Source organism: Pezoporus wallicus, unplaced genomic scaffold (assembly GCF_028554395.1).
Source record: "Pezoporus wallicus isolate ANWC-B61680 ecotype Strahan unplaced genomic scaffold, APGP_CSIRO_Pwel_v1 contig_3017, whole genome shotgun sequence".
NCBI classification, from domain to species: domain Eukaryota; kingdom Metazoa; phylum Chordata; class Aves; order Psittaciformes; family Psittacidae; genus Pezoporus; species Pezoporus wallicus.
In genome coordinates, this window is record NW_026638957.1 from 156,369 (window position 1) to 169,610 (window position 13,242).

Sequence of the window (13,242 nt, forward strand, 5' to 3'; positions counted from 1 at the left end):
AGCTGCTCTGTTTATTTGCTTAGTCTTTTGACTTCAGCTGAATTTCCTGCTGTGCATGGCAGTAGAAAGAAGTGCAAAATTAAGGAACAAAAACAAACCAAATAAGCACACAACCTTATAAGAAGACTGATTTTCAGAGATTATATTTTTGTCAGTCCTCTAAAAATCTGTAAAAATATAAACTATTGGTTGTTAACATAAGTTGGTTTTATTTATTCAGCCTATAGCTGTAGCCACATCAAGTTGAAAAATAAGTTCTGTATTTGTTATGTGTATCTAGGAAAAAATATGTATTATCCTCTGATGGTAATATGCTGACTGGAAGTGATCAGAAAGGTGACTAAATACATTTTCAATGAAAAGTGGTGATTTATAAAAAGCAAAACTGTACTCAGTGGTTATTTAAGAGGTAGAGCATCAGGTCATTAAAATAAGATGATTGCCCTTAACAAACTTGTTTTAAATTTCAGAAATCCAAGGCAGAAGAGGCCAAGTGGCTTTCCCCAGCAGCTCAGACCAAGGCCTAATAGAGACTAGAATTTCCTTCCCTGTTTGATCAGAACAGAAGTTTATTAACCTTTGCTCAGTATATAATTCCCATGCAAGTTCCTTCCAGACTGTTGCAAGTGACTTCAGTATTATAACCATTTTCAATTGTTCCACTATTATTTCCACCAGAGCACCTACAGCTCCTCTCTTCTGTTGTGGCATCTCATGTAGTTGAGGACTGGGTATAATTTTTCAGAACATGGTACTACAAGGGGGGACATATTCCTGTGACAACATCACAAGCAGAGACAATATTCCTGTGACCACTTCATTCTGTTAAGTCAGTTGCAGTAATTTTCTACTAACTGGAAACAAATTAGCACTGGAGAACAATGAGAACATTGACCTCTAATCTCCTACTAGAACATGCCATGCATATCATCCAGGATGTTTTTAATATTTTTGTGTACAGCTATAATTTTTTTTCTTAGACTCTGAGTATTTCATTTTGCCTCTGGGGTTCCACTTTTAGTCAGACATTAGTCCTATTTGCAAATCTTTAACTGTTTTGAATAAGTTAAATATGTTAATTACCTTACAGGTAATACCACTGTTTGTAACTGCGGGGTTGTGTTTTGGAAGCTTATTAGATTTTTTTTATCATTTCTTCTTGTCTCTGTTGGATATCTACTTAAAGAGAAGTGTTTGATCTGCATATATCATGGGTTTGATATTTCGTAAATAGCCTGTCTGGATCTCTACCAATTTTAATTCAAAATTTTGTGTAGGTGGGTAGAAGACATTTGCATAAAACTCTATGATTCTATTGTATAAATGCCTATTCAATATGAGATTAAGAAATTTTTTTTTTTAAAAATGCCATAACATTCTTATGCAATGTGACAATGTGGGTGTAACTGTGTGTGTCATAGCACAGGCATTATCATGAAGGTGTTTGAAGCATAAAGTCAAATGTCTACAAACCACTTAAATGTAGTCAACTCTTAACTCTTTCATCCTTACAGCACTATATTCTAAGCAGAAGTGGCATGCGATGCTGGATAGATGAACTGAAAGGGAAATATTTTTTAATTCATATAATCATCAAACCAGTGCTCTGTATCTTCATTATAGTTTTGCCCATTCAAAAAACCTCTTGGTAGCCATCCACTACAGAGGTACAAATTTTCAACCACAGTTGAGCTGTCTAACAGAAGTAGAATATATCAAAGTAAAGACAGTGTTAGCATATCTCTATCAAAATCAGGGCTTTTGCAAGCTTAGCTATGCATGGAAGGATTGATTGGGGTTTTTACAGGGCTTTGTGCATGCACGCATGTGTGCATATACACTGATGTTCACATATCTGTGTGATGTTATTTACTGCTCATAGTTATTCTCAGCAAATGTATTGCTGATGTATTGGCAAAGGTCATCTATTGGATTTGGACTTCATTTTAGGTTGCTTTTAGCCATTTTAGGCAGAGAATCTTGCTGGTGCTGTTTGAGGCTGACAGCAAAGGTGCAATTAGTATTAATTACCCATCTGTTACTTTCTCATTTTCTTTTGCCTTGTCTCATTTTTAGGGTTCAAGACAATATCTCTTTAAGACAGAACTGAAGTCAGTAATGTCTTGTTATGACAGTCTATTGTTATGGCTTGGAGAGATGGAACATGAAGTCATTTTCTCAGACTTTGCAGAGAAATGTAGAAGGTTATTTACTATGGCAAGGGAAACTGCTAAAATAAAACCACCATTTCCTTATTTTTGGCTATTTAATTTCAGAACATTTAGGTAGAAAGTTATTAAAAAAAACAACAAAAAACCTTGAAAAAATCAGAAACACTATTTATAAACACTCAATGTACATTCAACTGGAATACATAGTCTTATTTTATTGTTGCACAATATGCGTAATTTCTAAAATAAACTCGTAAAGGTAAAACAAGTAATTTTACACTTAGCAGTGAATGCCAGAAGATGCGTTAGTGTTTTACAGCTGTCTGATCATTACAGGCACATCTTCAAACAACATGTCTGGGTGCTGGGAATCTTATTCTAAAAGCTGAAAAATACTTGTCATTTACTATGCAACCAAATGAAATGGCAAGTTAGACAGCTACATTGATGTTAATATATTAGTATCTTGCAGGGAGAATTAATGCAATAAAGCTAAACTGAAAAGGCCTTCTTTCCACCCCTGGGGACAAGTTTACAAATGAACATAATTCTTTTGCTATGAATAAGAAAAGTTAGTTAAAGCCAGGGAATTCCCCTTTTATATATATTTTTTGGGACCTTAACTAGGCTAAAGCACTGAGTTCAGCCATTAGATTTTATGCATGAAGGATTATTGCTGTCAGAGATTTTATCTTTACAACATAAAGCTTGCCTTCCTCAAATTGGTGAAATCCCATTTTAAAATCTTGTTAGAAACTCACTGTTTTTTTTTTTTTAAGTACAGTAGGAAACCTTGTAAAGAAATTACATTTGTGGATTCTGTCTAAATATTCTGCTCAAAAAAAAAATGACTGAAGAATTTGATTGGTATTACATACATTAAAACTTCATCTGCATTCTCTCTTATTATGTATGGGATTTTTCCAAAGAATTCTTAGTTCAGAGAACAGTGCATTCCTTACTAAGTTTTTATAGAAAAAATTTGAATGAATGCTTGTTTTCAAATCAGAATATTAAATAGTGGCAATTGCAGGCCTTTGAAATTTTTAAAGACTATGATGTTGTAAAAAAAAAAATAAAGCCCTTAAAAAATAATTATATACTAAATTTTAAAGGGCTGGCACTATGATACCATTGTATAGCTTGCCCAAAATCTTATCCTTCCTGTAGTTAGTTGTTTGTTTTTTTTTTTTCCTTTGCTTAGATGTAAGATGACTCCTTGGGAGTGAAGCATCACAATAATTACTTTGAATTTATTTTTTTCCTGTATTCACAATTTCTCCTAGCATGGTGTGGAGCTTCTCACTTCCTAACCCCCACCTCTGGTAGAATGAATGAATGAATCTCACACTGACGAGTGCCAGGTTTTTTGTTTTATTTCCCACGAGTTTTTTGACTGCAGTTGTGTTTACTCACATGCTGCCCAGAAAGCAAGGGAGCTCTTATGATAGGCACTGTCTGTTCTCTCTCCACAGTGATGTGCGGGTGGATTCCCACAGCCTTCATTTTTATGGATCACTTTTAGTCTCTTCCTCTAAGCTAATCAGGTCTGTCAGAGAAAGTAAGTTGTTAGAAGTTCACATCAACTTAAATAACAGTTAAAAAAGGTTTTGCTTCTTCCCCCCCCCCCTTTTACGCACCATCTAGTTTCTCATTACTGTGAATTTTGATAAACATGTATTTGCCAAAACCACTTTTTTGAGAAAGATTCCCTTTGAAATTCACTATATGAATCAAAACTATTTACTTTTAATTTAGAAACTGGGAAGGTTTAGACACCTCAGATAGGTTGCTTTCTTCTCTGTTATCTGCATGTTATTATTGGCATTGTTCAAATTTATAGGTCGTAAGCCATTAAATATTAATACTGACTACTAATTGTTAAAAATAGCAAAATAACACTGTTCCTTTTACATGGCATACACTTGCTTCTGAATGTTACTTTTAATTCACAGGGAAGATTACTGTGGGGGAAAAGAAAAAAAGAAAGGAGATTTCTTGTAGCAAATTATTCCAGGAAGACTTGAAATGTAATTAATATTTAAGGAGGTGGAAATATCTTGCAAAGGGGAATTAAGCTTTACTGATACAACATACATCATACCAGTATATCTATCTCTACATCAGAAGTAATATATAAAATAATTTTGTAACTTTAAAAGTCTAGTACTGATAATAAATAATTTGTTGGGTTTGGGTTTGGTTTTGTTTCTGGTTTTTTTTTGTTGTTTTTTTTTGTTTGTTTTTCTGGTGCTATCCTGCTGAAAGCAATGGCTACTATTTTGGGGTTTTATTTTATTTGAAAGAGATATGCTGTCTATTTGATTTAAGTGCAGGTTTTGAAATTACTTGCTGTCGTGGTTTAAACCCAGTCAGGTAACCTGTTCACTCACTCCCAGTGAGTGGTGCCGAGCTGACAACAATCAAGGTCCATGTCCCCCCCCCACCGGGGTTCTCCCCCACTCCCGGAGGAATGGGGAGGAGGATCGAAAAAAAAGTGCAACTCCCACGGGTTGAGACAAGAACAGTCCAGCAACCAATGTACACAAATCACCACCGCTACTATCAACTACAACAATGATAAGGGAAAATAACAAGGGAAGAGAATACGATACCACCGGCCAAGAAAACGAGTGCCACCCGGAAGCCCGTGTCCTTCCGGGTAACTCCCAGTCACCCCCCACCCCGGCCATGACGTGCTGTGGTATGGAATACCTCCCTGGCTAGCCCGGGTCAGGCGCCCCATCTCTGCTTCCTCCCGGCTTCCCCTCCTCCCTGGCAGAGCATGAGCCTCACAAAGTCCTTGGTCAGGGTAAACGTCACTTAACAACAACTGAAAACATCGACTTCACCAACACTGTTCTCAGGCTGGAAGTCAAAACACAGCACTGCACCAGCTAACACAAAGGAAAAAAAAAACATGACTGCTACTGCTGAACCCAGGACACTTGCTTTAGACTTCTTAAAATATCCCTAAAGAGTGGCCATAAGGAACCAAAAGAAGCCAAAGACTGGCAAACGTTTCACTACATAAATAACTTAATTTTCTCAGCAAGAGCTCTCATAACTTAACCACACTAACAAATCATCAGATTTTCAAGAGCATTAAAATTTTTGTCCAAAATCCAAAGAGAAATAATTAAGAATGAAGGAAGGAAAAGGGAGAAATCGCTCTTCCAAGAATTAAAAGGAATCTAAGAAGATTATTATTTCCATTCCCATTCTGTGATTTTAATAGGCACTTTTCCATACCCCAAAGGACCAAAAAAAAAAAAAACTGAAATATGGAAACCAAAGTCAGGGACTTGGAGAATGCCATACCACTCACCATAGAAGAAGATCACGTTGAAGACCAACTAAGGAACTTGAATGTGCACAAGTCCCTGGGACCTGATAAGATGCATTTAAAGATCCTGAAGGAACTGATAAATAAAGCTGCTGCACTGTGGAGATAAATGAAAGCAGCACTGTGGAGAAGGACTTGAGGGTACTGGTGAATGAAAAGCTGGCCATGAACCAGCAACGTGCATTTGCAGCCCAGAAAGCCAATCACATCCTGGGTTCCATAAAAAGAAGCATGGCCATCAGGTTAAAGTAGGTGATTCTGCACCTCTACTTGTTCTTTGAGACCCCACCTGGACTGGTGCAGTAATATCAGTAAGAATTTAAATATAAAGAAAAAAATAATTGCTAGTTACAGTGCATCATTCCTCCTTGGCAGTGACTGAGGCAGTATGGGATCACAAAATCCAAAGCTGTGAAGAATGGATGTGCCTAAGTAAGTGGAATTGAAACTATATTTTCTTATTTTTTATTCCTTCAGTTGCAGCATCTTTTCAACCACATTTTAACACAGTGTGAATGTGGAAATGTGCTCAGTTTTGCCCCTATATTTCAGCCATACCTCTATTAATGTTAGTAATAAAATCTGCTACAGAAAAAACCCAAACTTCATTTATGAAAACTGGTTGTTGGAGAAAGTAGAGACAAATTCCAATAAGGAGTGTGCACCAAAGGATGAGTTTGTTGTCTTTAGCACAAAGCATTTCATCTTCTCTAAACATTGTGAAAGTATTATCTTTTTCTATTTTGCGGAAAAGGCCAATATCACACAGCCTCTGCAAAGAGCTCTTAGCTTGCAACTACATGCATTATAATTACAGAAGTACAGTTCTCAATATCTTATTTCTTTGTCTGCTATTATTTACCTCTTTTATAAAGAAGAAAATTATAAAAAAAAAGCTGATTGTTTTATTTCTTTGATTTCTTTGATTCCCTGAGTGGAGAAAGTGAGAGATGAAAATCTCCAGTGTCTAGGTGATATATAGAAATGTTCATTTACAAAATTAATATCTGAATGCAGTGATGATAAATGAGATCGCTTGTATGAGGAGTATTTAAAATACCTTCAGTGTGTCTGAAAGCAGAAATTCTCTTTGCTATGTCTTGAACACAAATATAGACTTTTCAGATGGGATAAGGCAACATTCCAGAGGAGATTAGCACATTTGGTCTGCAGTGCTTCATTATCTTGACTTATCTTGAACTCTGTGAACTCAAATTCTGTTAACAGTGTTACAGAATCACAATGAAGACAACACATCTCAACTACCAGAAGCTGAAATACTGTGGTTTTAAATAATGTTCATTTTAACCAAAAGATTCACAAGTGGGATATTCCATGTATTTTATTCATAGTGAACCAAATGAGCTGGCAGAGTTGCCATCGTGGTTAGGCAGTCAGGAATTACTGTATTTTAAAGGCACTCTGATTAGCTTTGTGTGTATATGGCCGGGTGAAAGGGTGGGTATGAGCAGCCTGAGATGAGTGTATGCATATGTAGACACAACAATGTAGTAGCCAAAGCCAAGATACTTAAATATCACTTTTTTCTATTAACTGTGGAGGTAAAAAAATATGTCCAAGCCAAGAAAAACATATTAACCCACATCTACATTAAACATAGTTAGCTATTGTACATAGCAAATTTCTCGGAGTAAGTATTATTCATAATTTTTTGTTGTACAGTGCCTGAAGGAAGCTGTTGCTGCTTCTGGAAGCAGTGATAAAAATATATAAAGGGTGATAATATTGATAATATTTAGCTGGTACATTAGTGGTGTGATCTTAGAATCAAGGAAAGATATCTGATGCAGAATTTTGTATGTGTCCCTGATGGAGCAATCTAACACTGCCGTTTGCAGGAGGATGAGGACTATTCCTCAACACTGCCAATCTGCTAACTTGCATTAGTATATAAGTCACAAAATATGTAAAAAATTTAAAGTCCATTTTACAGGGGTTTATGGGGATTTCTAAAAATGAAGATTCGTCTACACTTTCACATTTGTATAATCTGTTACAGAGTTAGCCTAGACTTTCTTCAGATACATTTAAACCCTATTTTTAACCATAACAATAATAAAAATAATAACAACAAACATGAGGTTTAATTATCAGAAATATAAATAACTATATTTATAAACTTCAATGTTAAAAGCATTAAAGTAGTAACTTTAATGTTAGTGCATTAACAGATGATACATTTTAGTACGCTTATATCTTACAAACAGTTCAAACACTTCCCACAGATCAGGAATCCAAAAGCAATGTCATTTTAAGATGTTTTGAATTTGTATCTAGTGATTGCAAGATTAAAAAACCCCAAACAAAACAGAACAGAACAAAACAAAACAAAACAAAATAAAAACAACAAAACAATCCCCTTTGACATAATATTTATGGTTATGGGACTTCTAAAGGGAATAAAACAGATCTTCTGAAGCTAAGCCAGATACAGCTAGGAGGAATAAAGAAAGCAGGCAACTGCTCCCTATACCCTAAGGCTCTTTAGAAACACCTAGTTTAAGATACGTCTGAGGGGGATTTAAAATCTTAACATCTTAAATATATCAAAATGTTGTGTATGAAACAGACTGGCACTTTCTGCTGAAGCCTGACATTTTTGGAAGTTGTTTTTGTTTTTTTTTTTTTGTTTTGGGTATGTATTCATAACTCAGCTACCTGGTTTGGGACCTGAACTGGAAATATAATGTGATAAAAATTCTCTTGTGAGAGATCTTGCATCTGTTCATTCTTCTAAAATGTAATAGTTGTAAGCACACAAAACCCAAAACCAAAGACATCCAGACAACTAAAAAACCCTGAAACACATTTCAGTTTGAATTATTTATTTTATTATAAGGGGAAAATATAAATGGAAATATGAACAGAGATAATGTCTCTATTAGAGAATACAATGCATACTTATTTGGAACATGCTGAATCATGTCTGGCTCACAAAAACCCTTTCAGGCAGTGACATAAAAAAAAGCACATAGAAAGGAATATGTGGCACTGCCACCTCATTGACTATTTCATACCTATATGCCTCTCAAGCAGGTTATATTAAAAGACCAGATATGTTTAATTTAGATGGTGGAGGTTTTTTTCATTGAATTCATTAGGGCCGGGGTCTTATAAGAAGTGTCTTCATCACAATATTTTCTAATGCTTACAATTCTAGCTAAAAACACATATCTTCTTCACTTTAAAATGGGATCATGATTCAGCTTCTTGGAAGAGATTGATCAATTTAGACTAGTCATATCATCTTCTTTGGGTCAATTTCTTCCAGTATGAAAGTGTCAAGTCAGTCTAACAATCATCCACAGGCAATAGCTGCAATAGATAGAAAACCAGAAATATTGTTTGTTACATCTAAACTGTGAAATACAAGCAAAGTATTTAGGGCTTTTAAAGATGGTCTGTTTTTTAAAAAAACATTGGCTCACCATGAGCTCTAACCAAAGTTATTAAAAGATAAAAAGTTATTTTAGGCAACATATCATATTTACAATTACAAAAATATTCCAAAAGGTGAAGGTCTTGAACATTTAGTTTACTGTTGGCCATGTAAAAATAATAACAAGCCCATCACCTTTCAAATAGCTGTAAATAATTCAGTAGAGCATAAAAAATTATTTTGACTAACAAAATTGTAGTTTAGCATTTCTTTAAGAAACAATTCCAAAATGCGAATCTCTCTCTTCATTTGAATCAGAGGATTCAGTATGTCCTCACTCCTCACAAAAAGATCACCTTTGTAGGGAAAGGCCACCTAAAATGCATTTAAGCCGAAATGAGAATAAAAATATTTTTGTGTGTGGACTTGTAGGGGTAGAAGTTTTCTTGTATTTGGAGAATCTAATTCCTTCTTTCTAATAACCTAAGCCCTAGAATAAGCACTGCTATTATCATAAGAAATCACTTGAACTTAAAAATGTACCAGTGAGCAAACTTTTTTTGGTCTTCAGACCTTGACATCCTTGATCTTTACTGCAAATGTGATTTGGATAACTGCGTCTATTAGTCACCAGTTGGTAATGAAAATCTGAATTTTTGAATGCACATGTGTATTTCTCTTCAGCTTGTGTAGGAGATTTGATAGAAATTTGGACCATAAGGCATCCATGTGTCTAATATTAATGAACTGTTAATCCTGAAGATACAAGACTGATAACAAAAAATACCATTGGGATAGAAAAAACATTAATCTTTAAATATTTCCTCTGCTTCTCCCCCCACCGATCAGATAGAAACAGATGCAAAATATATTTTCCTAACTAGTTCCATCTTTGTGATTTAGTACATAATTGTTTGGCCTTCTCTTCACAGATAATGCTTTCCTTACCAAGGATTTCCAGCTCTTATCTGAGTAAGATGATGCACACTAGTGCAATAGAGTGGGTAAGTTCATTGTTTGATTGATGAGTCAGAATTCCAGATCCAATAGTAATTATCTTCATTATGTTGTCTGCTGCCTGTGCTCTTCACAAAAACCTATTATACAGTTTGTTGGATTTTTTTAAGTTAATTATCCCACAAGGATTTCCCTTTTAAGTACTGCAGAGAGGAAAAGTTGGATCCTTACAGAAAATGTTTTCTCTTAACAAATGGAAATGCTGGATTTCTGTTTTTACCTATCTTTTTTACATAAATAGTGGAATTCAGCCTGCAAGTTCAGCACCTTTTCATCAGCTGACGAGTTCATTAAAAAAAAAAACAAAACACGAGATGTGAATAAATAATTATACTTAAAATAGCTTACGGTCAATATTTTCACTGTGTAATTATCATAACAGATCTATAATATTTTAATTAGATTGCTGAATTATCTTTTCTATTAAAGACGGTAAATTTTGCTTCATAAATGGAAAACTAAATGTTACATTATGTGATTTTTTTTTTTAACTCTCACTTTGCTTCTTTGAAAATATGGCATGTGACTTTAAAACACAAGCAAGGCCAGGAACTATATTTTACAACATAATAGCAAAAGAGATTGTTAGGCCCATTTTCACTAAAGGTTGGCTGCAGAACTTGTTATTTCACACTTGCAAAAGTGCAGGTGGGAGGTACATATTCTTGGTACAAGAAAAAAGTTTCATTCAAAAAAAATTAATGCAGGAGACTGGGATAGGAATGTTACAGGCAACCAAGAGAAGTCAGAGTCAACAATGAGACTTTTGTGTCATTGTTTGAAGTGCTTACCCAGATTGATAAAGACTATATCATGCTCACCATCTTAGACACAGATATTTTCTGAGCAGCTGTCATAGCCCTATGGCCTCATGTGGCTGGCTCAGGTCCTGCCTCCCAAGCAGCACCTCTGATGCACACCTGTAACTGCATGTTCCACACACATGGTAGCAGCTTCCATGAGAGGAAAGTAATGAAGGTTCTAGACTTTGAGAACACCTGGATTTTATTCTCAGTTTTAGCATTTATGGGGAGGGAGAGGAAGGAAGGAATTCTCAAGCTTACTTTCAACGCTTGTTATCTATGAAATTTGTCAGCTTTTAAGGAGAACCTCCTTTTATTGACTGAAGGTGCACACAGTCTCTTTTGCTAAGCTCTTTCAGACTTCTTTGTTACAAAGAGCAAGAATCTTACAAATCTACCATATAGTACAAGCCCCAATGTACATGATACATGCAATTAGAAAATGTGAATTTCTGAATTGTTCAGATATATCTGTCTGTACAACCACTTCTTAAGGTGCCACAAAATAATGATCATCATAATTGTTTTAACCTTTTTTTTTATAATCTCTTGTTTCATTAGCCCTAAGTGTTAACATTGGCAATACCATGGTCATAATCTGTGAGAAGGTATATATATATATATATATATATATATATATATATATATACAACTATAATCTCAAAAGCAGTAAACACGTACAGTAAAATCTGGAGGTTTATTACATCAGCAGGCTATGCCTCTAGGCCTATGTAGACATGAGTAAGTTGTTTCCATCTCCTATTCCACAAGGTTCTTAGCAAAGGTCAGATAGGAACAGAGCATGCAGAAGTGCAGCCTGAGAGAAATGGATTATTCAGGTTAACCACATTGAAATCAAACTTAATCAGAGGTCTGACCAACAAAATGACCAGCTTTTCATAGGAACTCAGATCTGCCTATCCTTTGAATAAGTAAAATTGATAGCTTTCCAATATTGTTCCTTGAAAAATGTGTCACCAAGTGATACGGTCTTCACCTTTAAATCTGAGGTGAAAAATGAAGGTCTGTCTTTCATTAATCCTGCAAACATATTTTGAAAATTTTGGTATGTTTTGGCTGGCTGAAGTTTCCTAAATTCCAGAAGGAAAGCTCCCTTTCCTGTCTTCTGTCATAAATATCATTTTTTTTCTTAATGTGTTTCACTATTCAGAAGAGTTTCTAAGCCTGTTCAGCAAAGTTGTCAGGGCAAATGAATTGCTCTCCCCTGATGTTTGTTATTAACAGATTGTGTACCGATAGAATAATAACCTCTTTCTTCATACATGAAAGGCATTCTTGTGAGCTGGATTACAACTTGAGATATAAAAGACGTGTTCTGTGGATAACTTCCAGGCACCACATTGCTCTCTCATAATTTTGTGTTTGTTATCTTGAAAGAATGACAGTAACCACCGATCAGAAACTGAAATTTATGTGAAATGAGTACCACATGTATGATGTTTACTTCAGTCTGGGCAAAGCAGAGACAGATCGTCATAGCCCACAGAGCTGTGTGTTTTAGACTCTGCATTTTAATATCAAGTGCCATAACTTGAATATACAATAGCAAAAAACATACTGGTATGAAAAATAAACTACTTGTCATATCATGTGTTAGTTTCGGCTTTGGGGTGTTTTTGTCAAACAAGCACTTATTTGTTTGTTTTAATATGTTAAAATTATCCTTTTTCTTCTACGGTGGATAGGTGTACATGTTTTTAATATATGTAAGCTATTGCTACTCATTTAAAGATTTGAAGGAGAGTGGCAAAGGTTCTGCTAATGAAAAAATAAACTGCCTAAGATCATTTGAAAGTGCAAATGAAGATCTGAATGATAAATAATTTCAGTGAAAAGCAAGGTATTTCGGTATCAAAAGGCCTTTCATACAAGCTGGAAAATAGAGAGTTCAGAGTTCATTTGTTCTTCTGCCATATTACTGAAATATAAAGAACAAGAAGGTATGTATCCTTTCATTCCTGCAAACTGCTAGCATCTTGTTGAAATTTATGAAATCTTGCCTTGAATACCTAAAAGAGACACTTAAATTAGGAATTTACTAAGCCTAGGTTCCTCTTGTAGTCAGTCTAATATAAAAGACAATTCACCTTGAACCTGAATTACAAGTTTAGAGTGTCCACCTCTCTAAATTAACTGTAGTGGAAATAAATGGAATTTGCACTCAAAGCAATTGAAATTACAGGTGAGTCCCATTCTGAACTACATAGTGTCACTTTAGTCTGTTAAAGAATCTGAAATCAAAATTTCAGGCCACATTCAGAAAAAAATAAATTCAGGCTGGTTATTCTTTTTCTCTCAGATCATTTCTTGTGAGGAATACTGATGACTAATTGAAAATTCATTTCAAATATCAGGGATTTATGGATTTAATTTATTCTATAAATTTTATAAATCTTAAATGTTTTTTGTGTTTCTTCTGTGAATGTACCCACTCTGGAATACTTCAGTTTAAAGTAGAACTATTTAGAAATATGTAGTCCCAAG